At 33.1% G+C, this 18,150-nt stretch overlaps 1 protein-coding gene across 8 annotated transcripts in view; it reads right to left on the reverse strand.

Annotated features, from left to right (window-relative positions):
• LOC123547145 (5-hydroxytryptamine receptor 4-like) overlaps window positions 1-18,150 on the reverse strand; it is a 325,172-nt gene that overhangs the window by 185,850 nt on the left and 121,172 nt on the right. For 4 of the 8 annotated variants that reach the window (XM_045334014.2, XM_045334002.2, XM_053551446.1 and 1 more), the window contains exons 1-2: window positions 15,294-15,615; window positions 14,783-14,933 (exon numbers count right to left, since the gene is read on the reverse strand). The gene's annotated coding sequence lies outside the window, so the exon portion shown is untranslated. Of the gene's footprint in view, window positions 1-14,782; window positions 14,934-15,242; window positions 15,260-15,293; window positions 15,616-18,150 lie in introns of those variants that run through there. The other 4 variants (XM_045334007.2, XM_045334006.2, XM_045334003.2 and 1 more) reach the window with 2 other exon arrangements.

Raw genomic sequence — 18,150 nt, forward strand, 5'->3', positions numbered from 1 at the left:
GTTATTCGGTTGCTGTTGAACATATCAAGAAACAGGACTCCAGGCTGGTTTTCACTTTTTAGTGGTTTGACATATCGGTTTAATCATAATTTAAAACAATGACCTAAAATGGTAACGAATCTACCTGAAAACAGATTCCATATCAGTATATTATAACAGGACTGGAGATAGTTCAAATAGATCACTTTTACTGTGAAAGCAAGAAATACTGTTAAATAAAAACCTGAAAACAAAATAAGTATAACAAGAGTTTCTATTTTGCACTCGGTTAAATGAGTAATTAAAAAATCATTCTTCTTTTAGAAAACGTGTAATTGTGTACTCGCAAAAAGTATGTTGTTGCAGCAGCTCAAAGTAATATGAACAAGTACTTGTTTTATGTGCTTTTTGCATCGGTAACATTATTCTCAAAAAGCTCTGAACGAATATTGACTGGAATGAATATTGACTGGAACGAATATATTAACATTCAAAACATGTTCTAAATCAATGCAATGAAATCTTCATTGCGCTTTGACAAGTCTGTACTCTCGTTCACTCCAATGTCTTCTTTGTATGTGAATTTCATTCTAAGCTTGGCACAAAAGACAGGAAATTAACTCCAGTAGTTTGCATGTTAATTTTATGACACCTACTGCTTCACTGAGACGTTAATAAAACTGTATATGTCATACAATAGTTAATTAATGGGAGCTGAAGTGAGGTAAGCAGGAACTACAACTCTGAACATCAGAAAAAATACCAACATGTGTTTATCACGAAAGAGTGTGGAATAAATTTTTACCTTTACTTAATTTTTCTTTCGCGAAATTAGTACATGAAATGTCATAAATCAAAACTGATTTCGAACCACACTGATGGTATGTGTTTCTGAATGTTGTATACATTGTGTCGGAGGAAAATAAGATCATAACGTCATCAAATACATGTTGCAATGTCGATTACACGTTTTGAGACATTATAATTTTATTTTTTTCTCAGTATTGCATCTGCACAATAAATGATAGTAGATAATTCCAAAACTGTAGAATAATAATCTATTTTAATACAGACTTTATCATTTTTGACGTTATGACTGGGATGTTTTTTTCAAGCTCAGGACTTTTGTTTATAAATAGTATCGCAATCAAGGTATGAACTTTGAATTGCATACTGTTTATAATAAACAAAATGTTAAAATCGTGAACTATCGTATCAGAGTTAATTAAACTTGTTGACTGAAATGATTTGATTCCAACCAGAAGCTTGGAAACTGGAAATTAAAAAAGTAGTCGTATTTCTGGTAATCACAAATTGAGATAAACGTTTACTCAGAATTATAACTTAATAAAAAATGAATTACAAATATGATAAAGTTCATAGCACCAGCAGGATCTGATAAAATTATCATTTCTCTGTTGCAATATATACACGCATTAACTCTGATTAAGTCTTGTTTTCAGACAGGCTTATATCATGCGTTTCTATTACTAACATACACTTGGGAATATACGAAATGCCTCTACGCAAATGTCATGAAGCTTACAATGATAATATCGCGCCTGCTAAATGTCACACAGAGTATAACAGATATACTTTGTTCAAAAATTTGATAATATGAAAGCTCAGGTTGGCAATGAGTTTCAAAGTTTTCGCATGTAACAACATTATATTAATAATGTCAGAGCCTTTTAGAAGACATCCTAGAAACATCCATGAGAAAACAGATAAACATAGATGGTCACCAGACTAACTGTAGACAGCTGTTCCAGGGAAATGACAGTCGCGACCTAATGTACACATTCAAAAGTCTGTTTGGCAATTCGTACATATAAGTGTTTAAAAAACTTAATTGAGACATTAAATGGTTGCATTTGTGCACTTTTGCACTTTCAAGAGCATAGATTTAGTAGAGGAATAAATGAGAAAACCACTTTACATATAGATGTTTCGGAAGTATGAGCCTGTTAATGGCGAATTACAAAAGTCATACTGGACAAAGTTTATAATTTTCGATTCCTCTGCAACTCGCATTAATTTTACAAAGCGTCTGGCTAGAGCTAGAAAACATTCTTCTTCCAACATTTTTCTGTGTGAAATGTGCAAAATGCGTAGGTTTTAAACTTTTAGTTGTAGTCAATTTACTTTTCCTTATTAAGTTAACGTTACATTCCGGAAGAAATAGCGTACAAAATATTTGGAAAGTCGACATGCGACTTAGAACTGTGTCGCCGTGACGATGAACTCAACAAAAAGGTCTCAGTACTACGATAAAAATTACTGATCATCTTGCTTATTTAATTCAAGCAATAGTATATGCATACTGTATTCAACCGTTGTACACCTGACACAGGTTAACCTAACCTATAACACCACCGTCACTTTGAGTGAAGATCATCAATGCTGTCCGACATCCAACCCTGCCAACTGTTAGGCAATATCTGCTTTTTATTCCATTTTAAAATGAACGGAGCACAGTTGGAGATCACACACCATGCTTTATTAGAACTTCAGTGTGTTTTATGCATTTTGACATCAATTATCTATTTATTAGAAGTGTAGAGAGGTCTTGCTTAAAAGTTACTGTGGATATTACCATATGCAGTAGCTGTTTCTTTATAAAGAGGTGGTTTCTTAATTATTAATTCCGTTCCATGCCAAAAAAGGTGGGCGATACGACGTGTATTAGAAATTTTTTTACTGATTTCCTTAATATATCAACTATATCTAATATACATTTTAAGCAATGGAATTATATTTCCTAAATTGACGGAAGGAATGATTCTTCTTGCAAAACTGCCGTTATAACTAATTTAAGACAGTGTAAAAGTTTAAATTTAATAACAATCTTAAATTTGATAAAAGTGACATGTGAAATAATATTTTCTATAGGCAAAGGGAAGTTGTAACTCTTTGGGTAAATTTGTTAAATTTAAATGACAAAAAACCCAGCTGTTTATAGGATCGTCAAATAACACGAATTTGGACTGTAAACAAATATCTTTATCGAAACAATCTCGTCATAACGTTAACTTATTACAACATCGGTAAAGTGCATTCGTCTTGTATGTTATTAAGAAATGAGAATAAAATTTGTTGACAGTGAGTAATGCTATGAACACATTTACTTTTATCCATGCTGACATGACACATATGTGCTAATAACATTAATCTTCCACTGTTCAAAATTATGCATAGATATGTAATTGTTATCTCTTGCCAACCGCATTGTTCCTTTGTTATAAATGACAGGCGGTACCAAATATTCTCGAAATCATTCTTCTTAGACAAGTTCTTTGTGGTATCGAATGTGAAAGGAATGCTACATCTTCCATTGTATGTTGCATATCTAAAAACAAAACCGTTTGTAAGAAGGTAATAGACTGTCTAAAATATGCGATAACATCATGATTTGGGGTGGGGGAATGTATATTAGTTGATGTTCTTCAGTTGTACTCAGTGGTTTAAGCCACTAGCTTCTAATCACTTGCCCCTAACACGCTTGGGTTGCAGAGTCCTTTCATGTAGGACTTATGAAAGGCCTGTAGTCTCCACCCACAAGAACGTGATTGGATGACTTCAAATCCAACAAGACTAACAAACAAATAGCTTAGAGGAAAAGAACATGTATTTTGTTTGGCATTTTCTTCGAAATTCAGACAGAAGAGATTGTTACTAGGAATATTCGCTGACTTATATTTCATTCAGCATATATTCTTCACAGCAATACAAAACCATTAACCATAGATTTTCTGTTTGAGTGTAAATAACTAATTGCACTTATCTAATTGCACTGGTTGGCATAACGTTGAGGGAATATAATCAATATGACAAAAGAGAAGCAATTGACATTCATTATCACAAAATATTATATACCCTTCTCAAATGCGCTTATTTGATTGGTCGAAATGAGTGCATGAGCGTGTCCGCAAAAAGCGATATTGACCTGCAAAAGTGATAATGACTTTTGTGATATCACTTTTTGTTATATGTATGGAATATGGGCCAGTCAAATTAATGCATTTGAAAAGGGCATAATAATATAACAATAATAGACTTATGTTTCGGTCAATATGTGTTTTTACGGACTTGTAAAAATGATATTGACCTCGGACTGCGTCCTCGGTCAATATAACTTTTTACAGGTCCGTAAAAACACATAATGATCTCAATATAAGTCAATAACTGTATAATATATTCAACATCTAACATAAATTATCCTTTATACTTATTATATATGAATCTAATTATGTTTTGATTACTGGTATGGGTACAAAAAAGGGTTTTATATGTACAAATCGTGGAATCTTTTTTCATGCGTGTTATGTGCTCTGATAAAACTTGTTTTGTTTAGGACACATGTGCTGGAATTTACTGATAGTCCTTATATATCTTAAATTAAGAGTAGATATATTATCATATTAAATGTGTTATTAACAGCCTAAGCCTTAAACTCAGTTTCAAGCCGAATGACTTCCTAATACTATACGTGGCTCTGTTCAAGATATCAGTGGATTGTCATATGTTAAAGACAAACAGATACCCCACTTTAAATAACGAAAACTGGAGAGATAAGTGAACAAAATCATACTGAACCGCCTTATTGTTTGCTGCTTAAGAAGCATAACAGGTCAAAATTCAGAGTCACAGTCATAGGTTTTTAAATGATTAAAATGTTGTAAACGTTCAATTTTTTAACGACAGGCAAGAAAAAATACATTTATTATTAGTTACTTTGAGAATATCAATGTTTTATTCATTTGCTAACTACATCTACGTCGCGGTTTCTAATAGGCCCTTGATAGATTATTACAGCAAGTCTCAGGCTGAAGAAAGCAAATTGATTTTTTTAAAATTTCAGTAAGATCAAATGACAATTGTAGAATATAGATTGATCGGTGTAAGTCATTATGAATCATAATTCAATTTTATCAATGGTGTGTACTTCTCAAACAAAGAACATATTAACTTAAGTCTAACGTAATTAGTTTTCTCTGTTGTTAGATACGAATGTATTCCTTATAATTGATGTTTCATTTATTTCCTTATCATTGTATCTCCATATCCTAACCGGAAATGGTTGATATGGTTAGGAATTATTTCCACTTTATGACTCAAGCAATTCATTAATACAGTAAAGCCCGACGTTTTCCATTCCAGTCCTATCTGAATTTCAAATGACCTCCTAACAGCATCTATTATAAACGGTCTAATTAATTCTTATGTCTGAATCCGATACCAAGGCTGTCTGAAACTAAGCTTACGGACATTTTTGTATTCATTTGCCATTTATTAAGACCGTCAGAACATTATTCTTTACAGCAAGCAAACTCCGTTAACTAGAATCCTATCCAAAATCGACCCTTATGCAATTATTTTATAACATCCCTTATACATGTAACATAACATATACAGCAAATGGTATTTCAATAAGTCTACCGACTGTTTGTTAACGTCGGAACAATCAATACAGGATCCTGTTCCTAAACTTTATTTTAACATAAATGATTTGCTGTATGAAAACACATTTTGTGTAGCAATTTTAAATTACCATTGATACAAACCTCAAGGTATAATCTAAAAATGCAATGTGATCAGAAAATTCCAGTGAAGGCAATCATTTAACATGCAATCATTTGAAACACGTTCGCCGGTTAATTTGTCGAAATAGCAAACGCGTGCATATATATATAAAGATTTTACAAAACAAAACATTTTCTATGCAAAGGAATAATGTCAATGCTTGTAACATTTCAGCGTACCTGTATATACATCACAAGTCATTTTATAAACATTATCCAGTGTTTATAGATAAATAAGATGATCCAAATATGCAAACGCTTTCTCCACATGGAGATTTATCGTAATCTGTCTATCAAGGATTGCATTATTCTCACAATTTTTGAGTTAGCAGATAAAGAAGATGAATGTGCACTTGTCAAACATTCAGCAGTTCCTAAGATAAAACAATTTCAGCTCCAGAGACTTTATATCCTGTTACGGATCTCTAAGCTGAAACGAACCCCGTGTTGAAATCTCAAAAGAAATCGTGCAAGAAATATGTCGCACTATGATTTTATCAATTCAAATACCATGGAATCCCTTTTGAATTAATTATATTTCTGATTCATTTTTCGTTTTATCTGACAAAAATAAACCAAGCAACAGAATTTAAAGGCAACTTAAACACAGCTTTCAAATGGGTACCGTTGTTTGCAATATTTTGCCCATAATTGCTGCTGTCACGTGACCGAGATGTTCTTAAATAGAAAAAAGGGTAATGAAACGATACTTATGAACTATGTTGGGAATTTGAACTTTCTTAGGCATGTTTCAATGAACTTTGTTAAAAATGCTTATATTTATAATTCAATTAAATATGAAAAAAGTATATCTTTATATTAAAAGATAACCATGTGCTGAGAACTTCGCGAGACGTCGACGTCATCAGTATCGTACGAGAGTCAGTGCGCAGATGTTGCGGTTCGACGCCAATTAGGTAAACAAATGAGTTTACACCATAACTAAATGGACGCGACCATCAAATAATTACAATAGCATCAATCAACATATGGTAGTCAGAAATATACTTGAATCAGAAATAGCTACAAAAAACGTAATTCGGATCACGTAACAGTAATGCTAATTTACCGGCAACATTTTGGCATTGCAATTTTCTTCCAGTACTCCAATTTGAAAACAAACAAAAACAAACAAACAGCTGGTTAAATGCCAATGTTCCAAATTATATTAGCAACATTCACACATTTTGTTTCAAATTGTTCCTATACAAAAAGATTGCTGTCTTAAAAATAGGATTTCAAGTGGTTTTTAGTTAATTGTTTTCCTTCTGACATATGCATTTGAATTCTACTTAAAGTATCTGAAGAAAATTCAACATGACAAAGAATTGTGTACATTTTATTTTCATTTTATTTTAATATCTTATTACAGAAAAATTCTTAATGTTTAACGGCCGAAGGTAAGAAAGCTCTAGAAACACGCAATGAATAACATCTAATATATTATATTACTTTTCAAGTTCTTGATAATCATTTTTATAATATACTTAGTATTACGTCAACAAAACAAAACCTATATACAAATAACAAGGCACAGACTTGTAAAATGTTTTTTTTTGTTGCGTCAATGTGTATATATATATATATATATATATATATATATATATATATATATATATATATATATATATATAATGTGTTTTCGGGATGTTGTTACGGTAACAATGTTTGGAATGCCAGGAAGTAGAATCGATACTGACAGTAGGCACCACAAACATATCTTGACTGATTGTTCCAAATCTACCTTTTAATTAGATCGTTTTGCAGAAATTAGAGCATAAATATACAAAGCTTTTGTACGAGTTTTGGAAGCTGTGTATATTTAATACTTTTAACAACAGAGCTATTAATTGAACTTGATGTTTGCTTTGATGTGTGTCAGTACTGGTTTTATATAATATGACTGCATGACTGCATCACTATTACCCTGAACAATAAAGGGAAAGATATATGAAATAATTTAAGTGCAGAGAAGTTTCAAATTGGTTGATATATTTTCCAATATATCAGTGTAATGGTAATAGAAACAGTGTGTTTGAGTCATGATACGGCCAATTTTAAGATCACGTTAAAAAAAAGAGCATGGCTCGGACATTTTTTGTGTCATGTATGTAATAAATTTACAGACAGTTGGTTGTACCAAATTTCAAAATACATTTTCCGGTTGGATAACATACTTACGAGATATCTAAATACTGAATTGTGTAGTAAGGAAAGTTCACAAGTGCATGTATGCCTTAGTTTCTACAACCGCTTATTTGTTAAATGTAGAAATAACAAAGTGGTAATGCGTGAACGTGTTTAAAAAAAATAAAACAAGAGGGCCAAGATGGCCTTAGGTCGCTCACCTGAGAAACACACCATAACAGTGTAAACATGTTTGACCTAGTGATTTCATGGAAATAAATATTCTGACCAACTATCATTAAAATTGGAGCAAAAATCTTGAGTGTAAACAAGTATTTTCTTTTACTTGACCTAGTGACCTAGTTTTTGACCCCAGATGACCCAGCCTCCATCGCATACACAAGGTTTTTCTTTGATTTGACCTAGTGACCTAGTTTTTGACTATAGACTACCCATATTCAAACTTGACCTATATTTTACCAAGGCAACCAATCTGACCAAATTTTGTGAAAATCCAGTGTAAAATGTAGCCCCTATTGCATACACAAGGTTTTTCCTTGATTTGACCTAGTGATCTAGATTTTAAATCCAGCTGACCCATATTCGAACTTGACCTAGATTTCATCAAGGCTATCATTCTGACAAAATTTCATAAAGATCAGTTGAAAAATACAGCCTCTATCGCATACACGGTGTTTTTCTTTGATTTAGCCTAATGACCTACTTTTTGGCCATAGATAATCTATATTCTAATTCTATCTAGATTTCACCAAGGCAATCATTCTGACTTAATTTCATTAAGATCAATTGAAAAATACAGCCTCTATCGCATACACAAGGTTTTTCTTTGACTTGACCTAGTGACCTACTTTTTGACCTCAGATGACCCATTTTCAAACTCGGCCTACACTTCATCAAGTTTATCATTCTGACTTAATTTCATTAAGATCAATTGAAAAATACAGCCTCTATCGCATACACAATGTTTTCCTTTGATTTGACCTAGTGGCCTACTTTTTGATCCCAGATAACCCATATTCGAATCTGACCTAGATTTTATCAAGGCATTCATTCTGACCAAAATTCATGAAGATTAATTGAAAAATACACCCTTTATCACATACACAATGTTTTCCTTTGATTTGACCTAGCGACCTAGTTTTCGACCTCAGATGCCCCATTTTCAAAATTGACATAGATTTCATCAAGATAATTATTCTGACTAAAATTCATGAAGACCAGTTGAAAATTACAGCCTCTATCGCATACACAAGGTTTTTCTTTGATTTGACCTGGTGACCTAGTTTTTAGCTCCAGATGATCCATTTCGAACTCACCCTAGATTTCATCAAGGTATTTATTCTGACCAAAATTCATGAAGACTAATTGAAAAATACAGCCTTTATCGCATACACAAGGTTTTTATTTGATCTAACCTAGTGACCTAGTTTTTGATCTCAGATGACCCATTTACAAACTCAGTCTAGATTTCATCAAGGTAATCATTCTGACCAAATTTCATAAAGATCAGTTGAAAAATACAGCCTCTATCGCATACAAAAGCTAAATGTTGACAGACAACAGATAGACGACAGACGCCAGACAGACGACGGACGCCGGACATCCAGCGATCACAAACAATGCTCAGGTGAGCTAAACAATGATGCGAAATTCTTTCATTTCAAACCTGTCAACAAAACTGATATATATTTTACTGACGCTAAAATGTTCTATTAAAAGAAGTTTGCCTAGTTGTTTAAATGAATAAATAACCAGAAATATATATTTATCTCAGTCTTAATATAAATCGTTTTTCTTTTTAGAAATAATATGACATGACGGGCTTAGACAGGTATATCTACTAACAACATGTTATAGGTTATGAAAAGCTTATCTCTGCACCACATATGATGGTGAAAATGTACTAGATTCTAGCAGTAAATATAAACAACCAGCCGTCATATACAATCTTGACTTTCATACATTAAACCTTTCTGTATTTCGCATCTGGTCTGATGAACTAATTTTTTGGAAAAATGTTGTTTCAGAACAATAAACATGATCATCTGTTCCTGAATTACGTAATTTGTTATTTGTTATACGGTTACCGTGACTTGTGATGTGCTTGGCATTAATGACTTCATAATGGTTTTGCTTTATAATATGCTGTTACATTTAGAGTAAAGAAATAATATGCTTTGTCTAGCTATGAATTTAAGTTTCCCAATTTGGCATTGATAAAGCACATACATTAGCGTTTCTGAAGTCTCTATTCGGTTGCCTTGCACCACCAGGCAAGCGGTTTGTTTCCTGATGTGTACCAAATTGCGTCAAGTAGCTCCGTGTAACAAGTCGCAAAGAGAAATTTCAAAGAAGTTTTCTTGAACTTTTCTACGAAAAAAATGATGTTTAGAAGGTTTCTTTATGAAAAATGTTTTATCATGTCTGTAATCCACGTACACATGCTACGCCCACTACTGGCATCTTTGAAAAAAGTCCTTTAATTACTGCATTTCTGTCCTTTCCTTATAACTAGGAATGGCAACGAATATTCGAATATTCGAATATTCGTTCATGACACGAATATTCGAATACTGTTTCACTATTCGAATATTCGGAAAAAAATATAAAATCGTAAGAAATAAATAGAAACCAAATGCAAGAACCAGTATGTTCGTTTATCTAATTTACCAAAATTCGCTTTCATAGTAAATACGCGCGAAAATGGCTTCCGCCGCTGTCAGACGTGTCACTTTGTATATTAGCGTGCCGATATTGTACATCGCTATGGTGATGACATCGTAACCTGTAGTAAGTACCGCTAATTGCTTACCTTTAGAAATTTTATTAGTCCCCAATTGATGTTAATCCGTTACAAATCGCCTTGTTTTCGGTAGATGCGAACCGCATATAATTAAAAATCATCAGAAAGCACTTGAACTGATGACTCGGATTTCAATCAAAGTCGATTCAAGATGTATTTCAGTAAAGAAAAATGCCGAAAAGTGTTGTAAACAAGTCAAATGTGACGAATATTATTTTTATGTAAAACGGATTCCTCTTGATAATAAATGCATTTCGTATGAGAAAAAAAATAATTGAATATACTCAATATTCAGACAAAGGGTAAAGTTAAGCAAAATATATCTTTTATAAGACTCCCCCACCCCCACAGACTTAATTTTACACCCCGTTTAATCGAAAATATTGTTCATGCTATTACGTGAATCTACTGTCAAAATGCAAGCAATGCTGCCTGTCTTTTTAAATTATTTTACGCGATCATCCGATAAGAAGTCGGCTACGTGTAATATATGTGGAGAGAACCTTACTTACGGGAGGGCTACATCCCTGTAGAAACATGTAAAAATAAGTAAAACCTATATAGATTATATGTAAATGGAGGCAATAACAAATATTTTATATTCAAAAAGATGAACAAGCGATGAGAACGATAAGTCAGTCTTAATTCGTCAATGTCTAAATTACTTCCGGTGTAAACGAAAGTAGAATTAATGCAGACCGCTGCTAAGGGTACGATAAATTCATAAGATTTTGAGTTGATTTGTTGATCATTTGATGACCGAATATTCGAATATTCGTTCGGAAGGCTGACCGAATATTCGAATACCAAAATTGCTATTCGTTGCCATCCCTACTTATAACATAAGACTACCTACAGTTGCATTTAACTCTGCAACGGATGCACTGATGACGTGCATGTGAATATCATCTCCGTATCAAAAGATTTTTATCTAGGCTCTCGACATTTACCTTCAAAACAATGTCCATTTATCCAAAACATGTCACAGATTAAAATGATAAGATTTCCGAATTGTTCAGACAAGTATGGATTCTTTTTGAAGGCAAAAACATTACCGTATTACAAGACTTATAATTTAAAAACTTAACACAAAACAATAGGGACATTCAGTCCAGAAACGTTAATGTAATATCCATCTCTCATACAACCTACAACTTAATTGTGAGGTTAATGAAAATCATTCATAATCCTGAATATTTCAATTATCTAAAATTGGGCACCATAAAAATGCTTAACGATTAGGTAATTGCGACAATTATCCTAATGTACTTTATTGTATTGTTATAAGAGAAATACAAGGAAAGGCTTGCTGCAATAAAACGCAGCTATACATTCCGACTGTGGCTTAATGTTATTTATAAGCAAGCATCACGGATTCAAAGCAAAAATGAAAAATTGTAATTTGTCGCTGCTGCAATGCTATCGGAAGGCACTTTAAACCAATCTTCAATGCTAGAGAAGCAGAAATAGATACAACACGTCACTGTACCTGTACTAAGGGCAACATACTATGTTAAGATAATCAAAGCCAAACTTTTCTCACTTGCTTTATTGTCATATCAATAATTATTTTATTATTGACAACGTCATGCTGTATCATTTCTGTTGGAGTGAACGTTTCAATGGTATGCTATTTCTTGTTTTGAAGTTATCGTCCTTAAAAATGGCATTGGCTTACTACATATTTATAGGTATTGCTGGGGTAATTGAGGAAGCTGTATGCTGTACCTAGTCTATATCTTCAGAAGTTCTCACGTTTAAATTGGCAGTATTCGTTTCTATATCTCAGCTACGTCAAAATGATAGTTTCTGTTTTAGAAACTTTGATCATTTATGAAGCTGCCTAATTTGCAGCGAGTAAAAAACAAAGGACATTAATGTACTGAAGTTTGAAAATCTTAAGTGCTTGATTGATATCTAATATGCTTCAAAGCATAGAGTCTGCATACAGACTGGAGATTGGACTAAATGCCTTCAATTTGCTGGCAAATTACAACGAATCTAGCATGTCTGCAAAGTGCGATTAGATCCTATAATGAAGATAATTTGTAAATGCATCGAATGTGCTTAAGCCGTGGAATGGTAATGCTGAATGTGCACATTGTCAATCATTTAGCAGTTCCTTACATCACGCAAACTATCAGTCACCTGCCCTTTTTTCAAAACTAAGCTCACGCCCTATGGTCACTTTCGTAACATGTACAGTTCAGAAAAACTTTCTTTAATCACAGAGTAGCATCATAGTAAAACTGGTAATTTTTAAAGCGATAACTACAAAAGCTGTTACTAGTTACAAATTTGTTAATGGTGAAATTCATCTCAAATATGACACAATATATGCGTTGCAATTCAGAATAGAAAATCTGTTTCGAGAAGAAATCCTTAAACAGCTAGTCTGACGCTGGACAAATACAATTTCTCATATAAGGTCTGAGAAAATGCAACGGTATACTTAAAAGCTTTTGAAGTCCGTCATCATTATAACTTGAAAAAGTGTTTCTTCTCTGGTACAAGTTCACACATACAAAACAATTACGGCGTTAAAAGAAATGCCTTATACACTTTTAAGGTCAAGGACATAAATTGAGCTGTAGGATAATTACGTACAGTACACAAAACATTAGCTTCATTGCATACTTAAACTGTATACTAAAACATGTTTATGTAGAAATAATAAGGTTATAATGTAATGATAGTATTATAGTTTCTTTATGGTTATTACACTTAACATACTGTCTTCGTAATATGACAGGTGCTGGAGATATTGCGAATATATGAGCCGTGCCATGAGAAAACCAACATAGTGGCTTTGCCACCAGCATGGATCCAGACCAGCCTACGCATCCGCGCAGTCTGGTCAGGATCCATGCTGTTCGCTAACAGTCTCTCCAATTCCAATAGGCTTTAAAAGCGAACAGCATGGATCCTGACCAGACTGCGCGGATGCGCAGGCTGGTCTGGATCCATGCTGGTCGCAAACCCACTATGTTGGTTTTCTCATGGCGCGGCTCATATATTTGACCTCTTTCTGAGACTTTGAGGTGAATATTGATGGCAAATGTAACAGCGGCTGGTATGTTATTGCCATTTTGTTTGCTAATCATACATTCAAGGGAAAAAATGTTAGATTGCATCTAATAATTACATCAACCAAAGAAATTATATAAAAACTGTTTGTAGATAACGGTATTTTAATGCTTAATGCATTTTGCAGTTTCCGATGTAAGATTGATTAATGGTATACTACTTAACGTTGCATATTAGATTAAATTGTATGTTAGCTAAACATAGCTCGCTTGTAAAGCAAGACTCCATCTTTTGGTATTGTCGATTTATAGCTGCAGCAAACAGTGCCTTCAAATGCATAACGCTTGAACACGGAGAATACAACCGATACGTATCATGCTTTGACACCAGACTGATCTCACCAAAGTAATGACATCTTCCCTAAATCTATTAATCAAACATTCTGCAGAAAATATATAACTAAAAACCTAAATACATATGACACATTCATAACAATATCACCTCCAAGGCCAATAATACCCCCGCTTCGTTAAAAGAAATGTCAAAACCAATAACACACAGGTCAAAGAAACTGCTTATAAAACATACGTCCGCCCCCAGGTAGAGTACTGTTCTACAGTATGGTGTCCTTGGCAGAAATAGTGAATAAATAAAGTAGAAATGGTCCAAAGGTCAGCTGCCCGTTATGTAAAAAATGACTACAGTTACACCAATACCCTCAAATAGAAAACACTAGAACAACGTAGAAACCATGCTTCCCTGATCATGCTCTATAAAATAAGACCCAACCTTGTAGTAGCGGATAACCATCACCGCCTCCCTACTAGAAATCTGAATTATCTAATCCCACATTCTAAGACCAACTACCATGCTACATCCTTCTTCCCAAGGACCATCAGACTATGGAACAGTCTTCCAATATATGTCCAGTCAAGCTCGAGCCTACCAATTTTTGTTGGTAGACTTGACTCATGCTCTCTGTAGACCGATGTATACTGTTTTTAACCTTAGATTTGTAGATCTTTTATCTTTGCAATATATGTATATGCTATATATACTTTTAACCCCCATGCACATAACATATCTTTTAAACTAATAACTGCTCCTAACAAGCGCCTGCCAAGTGTAATCAGTGTTGATTTTATGGCAGTATAAAGTTGAAGTTGAAGTTGATAACCCACTTTATTCCGCAGATAGTATGTTTAGTATGTTAAGCTTATTCCAAAAAAAATGTAATTCTTACCTAAATGCAGGTTTCCTCAGTGATATCCACTTTATGTTTGTTTGTTTTTATTTTCAAAGATATTATCACTTGTTCTGTTATTTATATCACTGTCCAATATTTAAAAAAAAATAATGTGTATTTCACCATGTACTCTTCAAATAGATCCACTCTGAAAATAAACAAAACAATATTATTATATACTTATTCACAAGTATTCAAAACATTATAGAAATACTGGCGAAGATATATCATGCTCGCGGCAAAATTAATGCATATGATGCTTGCGTTACAAACTCGCGAAAATTGTAAGAATTGATTGCTGCTTTAAACAATAAACGCAGTTAAAGGCAAGCCTATATTATTATCATAGCAAAATCAATAATCGATCCTAATATTTCTCTTCACGTTTTCGCAATTTTAAAAGAATCACAATATACATATACTATATAAATATTTCACTGTATAAATACATGTATACCACAAAATGATTATTTTTTTCTCATCAGTATAATATAATAATATCCAGCACCTTCCAGAAGAGGAACTAATTAGTTTCCAGTTTGTGTATCCTCTGGAAACAAAAGCATAAGTGTACACAAATAAACTAGCTATCTGTCAGATAATCTTCCAGGAAAACATACAATTGATCGTTCGTTACAGTAGCAGCAGGAGCTAGAGCAGTAACTATCAAAAGTATGTTCACAGACTTTTCCGAAGTATTTGGCACAAACTAGCTCCAGAATAAGATAAAATTCTTTCTCTTTCTCTCAGAGTATCTAAATGCCAGTAAGAATAGAATGATTAGTATTCCTAGGGAAACCACTTTCCTACAAACATAGTGATTTGAGCGAAAATAAATCAAATCTGATCCCACCTATGAATGTAATTATATGCTTTGAAGATTTTGATTTATTTATAACTCAGGCAGTCGCATTATTCTCGCAGAAACGTTTGTGGTATGTATTTGGCATTATGTCGCAACACAAGTGCCAACACTACAGGTGATATGGCTGTCCTTACGAACGATACATCACGCACTAAATAAACCTTTGAGTAGAGAGAATGTCTTCATTTAGATGTACCTGTCACATTATAAGCGCTGAAATTATTTTTCTAATCTATTAAAGCAAGATAAAAAAAAAAGATGTTTTGCTCACTTAAACCCCAGTTAGGTATCAAATGAGAATGTGCGGTTGAATCCCCGGGTGGGCTCGATCCCATACCTTCCTTTTGTAGCAGTCGGCAGCTTGTCTACTTAGCATTAACTACCTCTAGACTAGGAGGTAATATATTGGTCAGTTATATGCTGTAAAGGCGAGTCGATGGAATGATGAATGAATGTATAATGAATGCCTATCATTAAAAAAAGCATGAAATATATTTCAACAAACTGTAGCATTATCCCTTCTGGTCGTAAAACCACTTGTTTATAGTTTGAGTTAGCTTTTGTTTACCTTCATGTACACACAGTTTGGTATAAAGTGAATATATTTCGGTTAAAATCGATATATTTGTAAAAACATCTGCATCAACGCGACTTTATCCATGTCTTTCATTACGTTTTGCTGTTTATATCGGCAATTTGAGAGAAAAACGTGTTATTTGGTTGAAACTCTCCCAGCTTTCTTCAAAATAAAAATTTTACCTTATTTGTGATGACTTTTATAAGTGAGGCCGCTGTGCGAGAACAAAAGTTAGGGCTCTGCGACCAAAACGTATCTAAGTGAGCCTGCATATCAGTGCAGTCTGATCTGAATCCAAACTGTTGTCTTATCAGATAAAAAAATGTTGAAATTGATAACTGAAGAGAACGTACAGTATCGATGTGCACTGACCAGGATTCCTCCTAGTCGAAGCCCTACATTTTGTAACTAAGGATTTTACGCAGCGGCGCTCAAATAGTCCTTACGAAAACGTAATATTGCTGCCCCGATCATTACAACCGATTTAACTCATTTTAACAATTTCTCGCTGCAATGCCTTGTATTTATGTCCTATCATTGCAATAAATGTGTTACCAATTTGCGGTGTACACCTGAACCTACGGTTAATGAAAACACTCATCATGTGATTTTGTTTATGTGGCATTTGGTGATTGGTATAAAGTGTTTGATTAATTTTATAGAACTTATTCTGTTTTTATCTGTATAAAACAATACTATATTTAAAGGCCTAAGAGCATCACAAATCAGGAAGACCTCTATTATTACAAATGGCATTGTAAATGAGGCCCTTGTTCCTCATGTAAATAGTAAAGCATTTAAGCAAACGTTATCAACTGACTGCAATTTTAAAATACATTACATATATTCTTAAAGCAGTTATTTAAAAAAGTTATACACATATCTCTTCCTTGTTAAAGCTTCAGATGGTTTTATTCTAATCCCAAAACATATATGCAAAATGATGCATCAAAACTTGATGAAAACTCTTTTTTACATAAAAGTTCACTAGAAAGTGAATTGTTGGAAATAAATGCATGCAGAGTATTGATATAATGCTATGTACATAGACACCTTAAAATAAGACGAGAAGATAACATATTTCAATACATATCTCAAAAATATTGACACTGTATTTTCAGGTTAATGAAAAGTATGTATAACAAGATAGAGTATCTATATGAGTTGCTTATGTTTTTGCCTTATGGACAATAGGCCTTTACTCCTCCATTTGAGTTTGTAAACGTTTTAGCATTTTGTGAAATTGTACTCATATTTTAATTCCGAAAATATCATTTTCCACATTTTATTGTGATGCTCTTTAAATATATGATAAAGACAAACGCTGTGTACAGACAATATATAATTAAGAATATGAATGAAAGATATAGAAATATTTTTCGTACTTACTGATCCACGAAAAAGTTTTAAGCTTTGGATTTTATATTTTTTCTCTCAAAATATATGACTTAATTCATTACTAAAGGAAACAAGAAGGTAAAGATATTCATGCATCGCTCACCTGCTCACCATAAACTTAGTCATATTTTGCCCATGAAATGTATTTAATGACAGATTTATGCTACTAAAATAATAAAGCACTCATTATGTAATATTCCCGTAGTGGTACTACCACTTAGCATTTTAGAAAACACTTATAAGCAGTAAGGTTAACTTCCAGGCATTACTGAAGTTGAATATGAGTGTTTTACCATCATATATGAAAAAACTGGCTGATATCCAAACATTTAACAACATTATAGCTTTTCGTAGTAATGCCAAGGGTGAGACCATATCTTTAATTACTTGTAACACTCACCATAGTGATATCTATTTACATGGTCGACCGCTGTGCATGTAACTGATGTAGAACAACAAAATCACTTACTTACCAATTATCTAAATTTTGATTCAATTAGTACATCAACAACATCTTCACTTTTA

Source organism: Mercenaria mercenaria, chromosome 9 (assembly GCF_021730395.1).
Source record: "Mercenaria mercenaria strain notata chromosome 9, MADL_Memer_1, whole genome shotgun sequence".
NCBI lineage: Eukaryota > Metazoa > Mollusca > Bivalvia > Venerida > Veneridae > Mercenaria > Mercenaria mercenaria.